The following is an 11,636-nucleotide window of genomic DNA, read 5'->3' as shown; positions in this document are numbered from 1 at the left end:
TAGAAGAAATGGAAGAGTTGGCGCCGGAGTTGATCTGCAAGTTAGAGAAGATCTTTCCACCGGGCTTCTTTAATCCAATGCAACATTTGATTTTGCATCTCCCGACCGAGGCAAGATTGGGGGGGCCCGTGCAAAATCGTTGGTGCTACCCAACTGAGAGGATGCAGAAGACGCTTCGACAAAAATGTAAAAATAAACGTAGAATTGAAGCATCGATGGCTGAGGCATTCATCACTGAGGAGGCGGCAAACTTCGTGACAACACACTACGAAGCCAAAAATCGTCATTTGCATAATCCGAAGCCTCGGTACAATGCTGACGACCCTAAAAAGGGTGGATCCAACCTCAGCCTATTCAAAGGGAATCTCGCACCAGCCAGTGTTTCAAATCCAGTATCTTTGGATAACGAACAATGGCGGACCATTTCGTTGTATATCTTCAACAACCTGATAGAAGTGCGGCCGTACATCGAGTAAGTTCTCGGTACATAGTTTCTCAACTTCTATTTCCTTTGAACTGCTCTTATTCCTGGATATTTCATACAGTCGATACGTCGCCTTATTCTCGTATGGAGCGGTGATCCAAAAGGATTCTGTCGAAGAGTATGAGCTTCTCGCAAAGCAAGGTGGCGGCTATACCGGTTTCATCTCTTGGTTCAATCAAACGGTAATTTCTATTAGACTTGTAGGCTAATCTGTAGGCGGCTATCCCGGTTTCATTCGCTAATTTGTGCGTAATGCAACAATCCTTTCATATTAAACTTGTAGGCTAATTCAGAGTCTATGGACGCCGAATTGAGACAAGTCGCTAATGGTTTTGACTATAAGGTCCGTTCATTTGACAAATACGACATCAACGGGTATCGCTTTCGTACCTATGGCAAAGAGCTATCTATGGCCGACCGAAAGTCTACAAATTGTTGTGTATCTGCTATCGGCGAAGGAGGTACCGAGTATTATGGGAGAGTTGAAGCAATTTATGAACTTCTATTCTATGGTGAAAACGCACCGAATGTCGTAGTCTTCAAATGTTATTGGTTTCAGCCGAAGGAGACTAGAAGAACTCATGAACATATAGGGCTAGTTGAAATCAACCAAAGCACCCATTTAGATGTTCCTGATGTCTATATTACGGCTCAACAGGCGACACAAGTATTCTATCTACCGTGGGCCTGCCAAACTAATCCAAATATGAAAGGTTGGGATGTCGTTTATGAAGTGCCGCCACGTGCTAGACTATCTCCCCCAAAGGAAGAGGATTATGAACCTCACATTAACCCAGACACATATGAAGGAGAATTCTTCCAAGAGACACGTCTTTCCAAAAAGCGTTTCAAGAACCGCTATACTTCACCCCAAAACATTGAAGTAGACAGCGACAGTGAATCCGACATCACCCCAGAGGAGGAACAAGAAGAGCCGGAACAAGAAGAGGTTACTGCTGCGGATGACCTGTCATTGCTTGACCGATTACGTCAAGGTGGCCTTGCACATGTTGATGCCACTGAACCCTATGAGCCCGTCATTGATTATAGTGATGATGATGATTATGCATTTATTGATGATACTGATCGAGATTATTAGTAGTGTCAGGTATTAAATTTTTTAATGTTGTACTTGATGATGATACACTTAAGTGATACACATATTATTATTCATGTCGGTCTTTTTTTTATGTTGTACTAATTTCGTTTACTGTTTGTCATGGCAGGTGTTGAAAGATGGTGGGCGCTGGTCGGGAGCGCGCCAAGGCCCCTTCTTCCTCGGCGCGTGGTCTGAGGTCTTCGATTCCAGACGTACCTCTTCGCCGAGCGTTGCTGGACAGTATGTCCACACCGCCGGGCCCTTCTTCGTCCACCGCGGTGCCCAGCAGGGGACGAGGTAGGAAGAGAGGAGGTGGGGCACGTGGTCGCGGGAGAGGAGGTAGGGTGACTGCTAGGGAGCCTTCCTCGCCGCCACCCCCAGCTGTTTCACTCGAGCACGTGACTGCTAGGGTGGACTCGTCCGAGGAGGAGGCTACACAGACTCCGGTGCACGAGCCTCCGGTCCACGGGTCTTGGGCCCACGAGCCTCGGGTCGACTGGCCTTCGGCCCACGAGGGTTCGGCCCACGAGACCCCGGAGGAGCACACGTCCGGATGGGGTACCTGGCCGGATCAGCCCGAGGAGCCGAGTGGCCATGCTGATGATGGCGGGGAGCCGACTGATCTTGAGGAGGAGGGTGGCACCATCTACCAGCGTGGTGCTACACGGCTCCCGTCCGTGCCGGCGACCCGCGAGCAGAGGTGGTTGATCTTCCCTGATGGGGAGAGGTACGTAAGTGCATTTAATATTTTTGTACCTTCTGCATTCACGTTTCTTCAAATAACTAATGCGTTGGCCTTGTCATGCTGCAGGGGTTGGGACCACCATCATAGTGTCCGCCGGCCCAACTCCGTCCTTGGAGTTCTTTGCCGGCAAAACTTCCCGGGGTTTGTCACGTTGCCTGGTGAGGGTCGGCTTCTAGAGCTTGGGTTGAGCTGGGAGCACTACATGGCTGCCCCGGCCCCGCCGGATGTCATTATCGACGGTGTCGTGTGCGACACGAGGGCAGACATGGTGATCAGGACGTTTTGGGTAATTTCTCCTTTACACATTTCAAAATCTTCAACTAGCTAGTTATTAATTGTACTAATCAATATTGTCTCATTTGATTGCAGACATTCTACAGGTGTGAGGAGGGATACGAGGAGGAGTGCGCAAATGTTATCGAGAACGTCTGCAAGCGCCTACTCCAGAACTTACGGCACGAGGCTCGGGTGCAGGCTGTTCGAGACTACTACGCCTTGCGTGGTATTAAGAAGACCAAGCCGGCGTGCCGCGATAAGTTCCTGAGTAAGGAGCAGTACATGAAGGTAATTCTTAAGGCCTTCTACTTAAGTTCCTTCATTTAGTAATTCTTAGCCGTAGCGCTCAAGTTTCTATTTGCTAACTTAGGCGCCTCCGAGATGGTGTGCGGATCGGATGGATTGTTGGGAGGTGTTGGTCGATGAGTGGTGCTCACAAGAATGGCTAGCCCTCCACAACCAGGCCAAGGACAAACGTGCCCAAATGGAAGGTGTGCCACACCATCAAGGCAGCTCCAACTTATATCAGTTCGGGCGCAACTGGGTATGTGGTTTGCTTCATGATTCATGCAATTCATTCATCATGCTAGCTTGAGCCCTTTAGTTACTAATTTTCATTGTTTCTCTCTTTCAGGCACGCCACAATAAGGCGGATAAGGTGCCAGAGGTGTACGACCTGTATGCCATGGCCCACACTGGCTCTTACAAGAAAGTCAAGGCTTTCTCTCAGTCTGACCTCGATGATGCAAACAACTTCACCAACATCTCCTCCCACAACAAGCTCGTGATATATAGAGATGAGGGGAAGGCGAGGAAAGGGGAGGACTTTAACCCGAGCCAGGGTCCCATTGATCTAGAGCTGGTGATGATATCTGGTGGCGGGAGGTCCCATGGCTCCATAGCCATTGGAGATGGACTTATCCGTTGTCCTAGCACTCTCCCGGAGATCAAGGCGCGCCAGTCGAGCTCCGCTCCTGAGATAAGGCCTCGTGAACGGCCAGTGCAACTCGCCATCAAGGTTAGTGATACGTACTCAGCTATCTTTCTCCATTACATTGTGTGCGCTTCCATCAATGATTACAAATGGTCATGTGAGTGGTGTTGCAGGCTGCTATACAGACTGAGAGAGATAGAACGGAGAAACTTCTGGCGGAGGCGGCGGAGAGGCAGCGGGAGATGGACGAGAGGACGAGAAAGATGATGGAGGAGGAGAGGGCACGGAATGACATGCAGGCAAGGGCCATGTATGAGCTCCTTGTGGTAAGTTTCTTCTGCAGATTACTTGCTAGTCTTAACATTTGAGTCTCATTACTAACTAGTATGACTCTGTTCTGAAAACCAAATGTGCAGTCTGTGTGCGAGAAGTCCGGTCAGCCCGCTCCGCCGATGCCAGTGATTGCTCCTGGGAGCACGGTGAGTTTAGTTTGAATGGACATTAGTTGGTAGTCTTAACATTTGAGTGTCGTAATGCTAACGAGACATTGGAAATGATCTTTGTTGCTGCTTAACTCCAGAAACGCATCGCACGATCCTTCTCCAGGTAGCGGCACTAGCCACCCTGCTCCTACATCTCCCTGATCACGGTAAGTTTCTCTAGTGTTTTGCTTAACAAATGCATAAAGACCTAGACTTAGCTTTATTTCCTCCAATATGCTTACCATAATGACCTAGAGTTAGCTTATTTTCCTCCAAAATGACCCATTTTACCTAGGTTAGCTTATAAATGATGCAGTTCATCCAAGTTAGCTCAAAAATGACCCATTTTACCTAGATTAGCTCCTAAATGATCCATTTTACCTACGTTAGCTTTAAAATGGCCCATTTCACCTACGTTAACTCCAAAATGACCCATCTTACCTAGGTTATCTCATAAACGATCCATTTCAACTAATTTAGCTCATAAACGATCCATTTGACCTAAGTGAGCTAAAAAACGATCCATTTCACCTAAATTAGCTCTTAAATGATCCATTTCACCTAAGTTAGCTGAAAATGATCCATTTCAACTAAATTAGCTCAAAAATGATCCATTTCAACAAAGTTAGCTCAAAACCGATCCATTTCAACTAAGTTAGCTAAAAAACGATCCATTTGACCTAAGTGAGCTAAAAAAGATCCATTTCACCTTAGTTACCTCAAAAACGATCCATTTCACCTTAGTTACCTAAAAAACGATCCATTTCTAACTTTCTTATTTTGCCATTTTGCAGATTTCATTATGTGCTGGATGGAGTGCTTGTTCTACTCTTCTTCTTCTTGTCTTCTCATTCTTGTCTTCTCATTCTAGTCACCTTAGCTATGGAGTGCTACTTTATGTATGGATGGAACTTCTTTATGTATGAAATGATGGATGGAACTTGTTTATGTATGAAATGATGGATGGACCTTGTTTATGTATGAAATGATGTATGAACTTGTTTATGTGATGAATGCCTGTGAAATATATCTATATGTCATATATATTTTCTGTGCAAATTGTGGGATTTAACAAAAAACAGAAAAAACAGACAATATGCAGGCTCTTTGCCGTCTGCCACCAACGGCAAAGAGCTCTTTGCCGTCTGCCGCGGACGGCAAAGAAGCCACGTGGCAGCCAACTGTGCTTCCTGGGAGCTGACCCATTTGGTCAGTTTGCCTACAGTGGCAGACGGCAAAGACTTTGCCGTCCGTGGCAGACGGCAAAGAACCTGGTCAGTTTGCCTACAGTGGCTGACGGCAAAGAACCTGCCATCTAGTGACGTGTAGATGACATCATAAGGCGGACGACAAAGACCAAAGGCTCTTTGCCGTCTGCGGCGGACGGCAAAGGTCTGTCGTTAGCCACTTAACGGACTGACAGCGCAAATATTGCCGTCCGCCCTCTTTGCCGTCCGCCGCAGACGGCAGAGAGCCTTTGTCGTCCGCCGCCAGGAAGCAGACGACAAAGCAGCTGTTTACCGTAGCCTTCTTTGCCGGAGCCTTTTGCCGTCCGCCTTTCGAGCCTTTGTCGTCCGCCATGGCAGACGGCAAAGTAGCTGTTTCCTGTAGTGATAGTCTTCATCATAAAAGAACCAGTACAAGAAGTATCGAGCATGGTGCGATTGTTGTCAGAAAGCCGAGCATAAAAATTTTGAATAATCATTTCTCTTGAGAGCTCATGATTGGGGCATGAGTATAACGTTGACTTAAGCCTCCCCCAAGCTTGAGCGATGCTTTCTCCTTCGCGAGGCCAAAAACTATAAATATAATTACGATCACGATGAACAAGATGCATAGGATAAAACTTCTGATGAAATTCCAATTTCAATCGTTTGTAGTTCCATGATCCCATATCATCACATAGCCTATGCCATGTCAATGCATCTCCCTTCAAAGATAAAGGGAAGACCTTCTTCTTGATAACATCATTGGGCATACCTGCAACATTAAATAATCCACAAACTTCATAAACATTTATTAGGTGCTCATCAGGATGTAATGTTCCATCTCCTGCAAAAGGATTAGCTAGCAGTTTTTCTATCATACACGAAGGAATTTCAAAGTAGACATTTTCATTTTCAGTAGGTTCAGTAGATTGAGGAGAAACTCTTTGCTCTACTGGTCGGGGTGAAGATACCCCGAACAAGCCCCTCTGAGGAGTACTTTCCATAGTAACAAGTGACAGTAAATTTCAGCACACTATATAAATTTTTCCTTACCAAATTCCCCCTACCAAAGGCGCTTCACACCATGGCGACGGCGGCAGAAAAGAGTCTTGATGACCCACAAGTATAGGAAATCTATCGTAGTCCTTTCGATAAGTAAGCGTGTCGAACCCAACGAGGAGCAGAAGGAAATGATAAGCGGTTTTCAGCAAGGTATTCTCTGCAAGCACAGAAATTATAGGTAACAGATAGTTTTGTGATAGGATAATTTGTAACGAGCAACAAGTAACAAAAGTAAATAAAGTGCAGCAAGGTGGCCCAATCCTTTTTATAGCAAAGGAAAAGCCTGGACAATCTCTTATATAGAGAAAAGCGCTCCCGAGGACACATGGGAATTATCGTCAAGCTAGTTTTCATCACGTTCATATGATTCGCGTTCGTTACTTTGATAATTTGATATGTGGGTGGACCGGTGCTTGGGTGCTGTCCTTACTTGGACAAGCATCCCACTTATGATTAACTCCTATTGCAAGCATCCGCAACTACAAAAGAAGTATTAAGGTAAACTTAACCATAGCATGAAACTTATGGATCCGAATCAGCCCCTTACGAAGCAACTCATAAATTAGGGTTTAAGCTTCTGTCACTCTAGCAACCCATCATCTACCTATTACTTCCCAATGCCTTCCTCTAGGCCCAAATAATGGTGAAGTGTCATGTAGTCGACGTTCACATGACACCACTAGAGGAGTGACAAATTACATCTCATCAAAATATCGAACGAATACCATATTCACATGACTACTAATAGCAAGACTTCTCCCATATCCTCAGGAACAAATGTAACTACTCACAAAGCATATTCATGTTCATAATCAGAGGAGTATTAATATGCATAAAGGATCTGAACATATGATCTTCCACCAAATAAACCAACTAGCATCAACTACAAGGAGTAATCAACACTACTAGCAACCTACAAGTACCAATCTCAGACTTAGAGACAAGAATTGGATACAAGAGATGAACTAGGGTTTGAGAGGAGATGGTGCTGGTGAAGATGTTGATGGAGATTGCCCCCCTCCCGATGAGAGGAGCATTGGTGATGACGATGGTGATGATTTCCCCCTCCCGGAGGGAAGTGTCCTGGGCAAAACAGCTCCGCCAGAGCCCTAGATTGGTTCCACCAAGGTTTCGCCTCGTGGCGGCGGAGTCTCGTCCCGAAAGCTTGCTTATTATTTTTCTACGGACGAAGCACTTCATATAGCAGAAGATGGGCACCGGAGGGCCACCAGGGGGCCCACGAGGCAGGGGGGCGTGCCCAGGGGGGTAGGGCGCGCCCCCCACCTTTTCTTGGTCATGCCAGTTTTTATGGGAGGTTCATTAAGAACTTCTCAAAAATTTCTCGGACTTTGCCTAATCTATTACAAAAAGATATACCATTTGTCCTTGATGATGATTGTGTAGAAGCATTTGAAATACTTAAGAAAGCATTAATCTCTGCACCTATTGTTCAGCCACCTGATTGGAATTTACCCTTTGAAATTATGTGTGATGCTAGTGATTATGCTGATTGGACACTCTTACTTATCGAAAGGACTACGATAGATCCCCTATACTTGTGGGTCATCAAGACTCTTTTCTGGCGTCGTTGCCGGGGTGTGAAGCGCCTTTGGTAGGTGGAATTTGGTAAGGAAAAATTTATATAGTGTGCTGAAATTTACTATCACTTGTTACTATGGAAAGTAATCCTCAAAGGGGCTTGTTCGGGGTATCTTCACCCCGACCAGTAGAGCAAAGAGTTTCTCCTCAACCTATTGAACCTACTGAAAATGAAAATGTCTACTTTGAAATTCCTTCGGGTATGATAGAAAAACTGCTAGCTAATCCTTTTGCAGGAGATGGAACATTACATCCTGATGAGCACCTAATATATGTGGATGAAGTTTGTGGATTATTTAAGCTTGCAGCTATGCCCGATGATGTTATCAAGAAGAAGGTATTCCCTTTATCTTTGAAGGGATATGCATTGACATGGTATAGGCTATGTGATGATATGGGATCATGGAATTACAAATGATTGAAATTGGAATTTCATCAGAAGTTTTATCCTATGCATCTTGTTCATCGTGATCGTAATTATATATATAATTTTTGGCCTCGCGAAGGAGAAAGCATCGCTCATGCTTGGGGGAGGCTTAAGTGAATGTTATATTCATGCCCCAATCATGAGCTCTCAAGAGAAATGATTATTCAAAAATTTTATGCTCGGCTTTCTGACAACAATCGCACCATGCTCGATACTTCGTGTACTAGTTCTTTTATGATGAAGACTATTGAATTCAAATGGGATTTATTGGAAAGAATTAAACGCATCTCTGAAGATTGGGACCTCGACGAAGGTAAGGAGTCAGGTATAACACCTAAGTTTGATTGTGTTAAATCTTTTATGGATACCGATGTTTTCTGTAAATTTAGCACTAAATATGGACTTGACTCTGAGATAGTAGCTTCTTTTTGTGAATCCTTTGCTACTCATGTTGATCTCCCTAAGGAGAAGTGGTTTAAATATCACCCTCCCATAGAAGTAAAAGTAGTTGCACCTATTAAAATTGAAGAAACGACTATCACTTATAATGATCCTATTGTTCCTACTACTTATGTTGAGAAACCACCTTTCCCTGTTAGAATAAAGGATCATGCTAAAGCTTCAATTGTGGTTCGTAAAAGCAATATTAGAACTTATACACCTCCTGAGCAAGTTAAAGTTGAACCTTATATTGCTATTGTTCAAGATCTCTTGGCTGATAATATTGATGGGCATGTTATTTAATTCTATGATGAAACTGCTAGAATTGCTATACCTTGTGCTAAAGATAAACATAGATCTGTGGTAGGCATGCCTTTTATTTCTGTTAAAATAGGAGATCATTGTTATGATGGCTTATGTGACATGGGTGCTAGTGCTAGTGCAATACCTATTGACCTATACAAACAAATTATGCATGATATTGCACCTACTGAGTTAGAAGAAATTGATGTCACAATTAAGCTTGCCAATAGAGATACTACATCACCAATTGGAGTTGTTAGAGATGTTGAAATCTTGTGTGGGAAAACTAAATATCCTGCTGATTTTCTTGTTCTTGGTTCCCCACAAGATAGCTTTTGTCCCATTATATTTGGTAGACCCTTCTTGAACACTATTAATGCTAAGATAGACTGCGAAAAGGATGTTGTTACTGTTGGTTTGGGTGATATGTCTCATGAGTTTAACTTTTCTAAATTTCGTAGACAACACCCTGAAGAGGAATTGCCTAGTAAAGATTAAATTATTGGTCTTGCTTCTATTGCCCTACCTCCTAGTGATCCTTTAGAACAATATTTGCTAGACCATGAAAATTATATGTTTATGAATGAAAGAAGGGAAATAGATGAAGTGTTCTTTAAACAGGGACCTATTCTGAAACACAACTTGCCTGTTGAAATCCTAGGGGATCCTCCTCCACCCAAGGGTGATCCCGTGTTTGAGCTTAAACCATTGCCTGATACTCTTAAATATGCTTATCTTGATGAAAAGAAGATATATCATGTTATTATTAGTGCTAACCTTTCAGAGAAGGAGGAAGAAAAATTATTGAAAACTCTGAAGAAGCATCGTGCTGCTATTGGATATACTCTGGATGATCTTAAGGGCATTAGTCCCACTCTATGTCAACATAAAAAAATTTGGAGAAAGATGCCAAACCAGTTACTGATCACCAACCACGGCTGAATCCTAAGATGAAATAAGTGGTAAGAAAGGAAATACTAAGCTCCTTGAGGCACGTATAATTTATCCCTTACCTGATAGTCAGTGGGTAAGTTCTGTCCAATGTGTCCCTAAGAAGGGAGGTATTACTGTCGTTCCTAATGATAAAGATGAATTGATTCCGCAAAGAATTATTACAGGTTATAGGATGGTAATTGATTTCTGCAAATTAAATAAAGCTACTAAAAAGGATCATTACCCCTTACCTTTTATTGATCAAATGCTAGAAAGATTATCCAAACATACACATTTTTGCTTTCTAGATGGTTATTCCGGTTTCTCTCAAATACCTGTGTCAGGTGATGATCAAGCTAAGACCACTTTTACTTGCCCTTTCGGTACTTTTGCTTATAGACGTATGCCTTTTGGTTTATGTAATGCACCTGCTACCTTTCAAAGATGCATGATGGTTATATTCTCTGACTTTTGTGAAAAGATTTGTGAGGTTTTCATGGACGATTTCTCCGTTTATGGATCCTCTTTTGATGATTGCTTGAGCAACCTTGATCGAGTTTTGCAGAGATGCGAAGAAACTAACCTTGTCTTGAATTGGGAGAAGAGCCACTTGATGGTTAATGAAGGTATTGTCTTGGGGCATGAAATTTCTGAAAGAGGTATTGAAGTTGATAAAGCTAAAGTTGATGCTATTGAAAAGATGCCATGTCCCAAAGACATCAAAGGTATAAGAAGTTTCCTTGGTCATGCCGGGTTTTATAGGAGGTTCATTAAGGACTTCTCAAAAATTTCTCGGCCTCTGACTAATCTATTACAAAAATATATACCATTTGTCTTTGATGATGATTGTGTAGAAGTATTTGAAATACTTAAGAAAGCATTAATTTCTGCACCTATTGTTCAGCCACCTGATTGGAATTTACCCTTTGAAATTATGTGCGATGCTAGTGATTATGTTGTAGGTGCTATTCTAGGGCAACGAGTTGATAAGAAATTAAATGTTATTCAATATGCTAGTAAAACTCTAGACAGTGCTCAGAGAAATTATGCTACTACTGAAAAAGAATTCTTAGCAGTTGTATTTGCTTGTGATAAGTTCAGACCTTATATTGTTGATTCTAAAGTAACTATTCACAAGGATCATACTGCTATTAAATATCTTGTGGAAAAGAAAGATGCTAAACCTAGACTTACCAGATGGGTTCTCTTGCTACAAGAATTTGATTTGCATATTATTGATAGAAAGGGAGCTGAGAACCCCGTTGCAGACAACTTGTCTAGGTTAGAAAATGTTCGTGATGACCCAATACCTATTGATGATAGCTTTCCTAATGAACAATTAAATGTCATAAATGCTTCTCGTACTACTCCATGGTATGCTAATTATGCTAATTACATTGTGGCTAAATTTATACCACCTAGTTTCACATACCAGCAAAAGAAAAAGTTTTTCTATGATTTGAGGCATTACTTTTGGGATGACCCACATCTTTATAAAGAAGGAGTAGATGGTGTCATTAGACGTTGTGTACCTGAGCATGAACAGGAACACATCCTACGCTAGCGTCACTTCGAGGCTTATGGAGGACACCACGTTGGAGATAGAACTGCACATAAGGTATTGCAATCCGGTTTTTATTGGC

This window comes from Aegilops tauschii, chromosome 7 (assembly GCF_002575655.3).
Source record: "Aegilops tauschii subsp. strangulata cultivar AL8/78 chromosome 7, Aet v6.0, whole genome shotgun sequence".
NCBI lineage: Eukaryota > Viridiplantae > Streptophyta > Magnoliopsida > Poales > Poaceae > Aegilops > Aegilops tauschii.
This window is presented reverse-complemented; position numbering follows the sequence as displayed.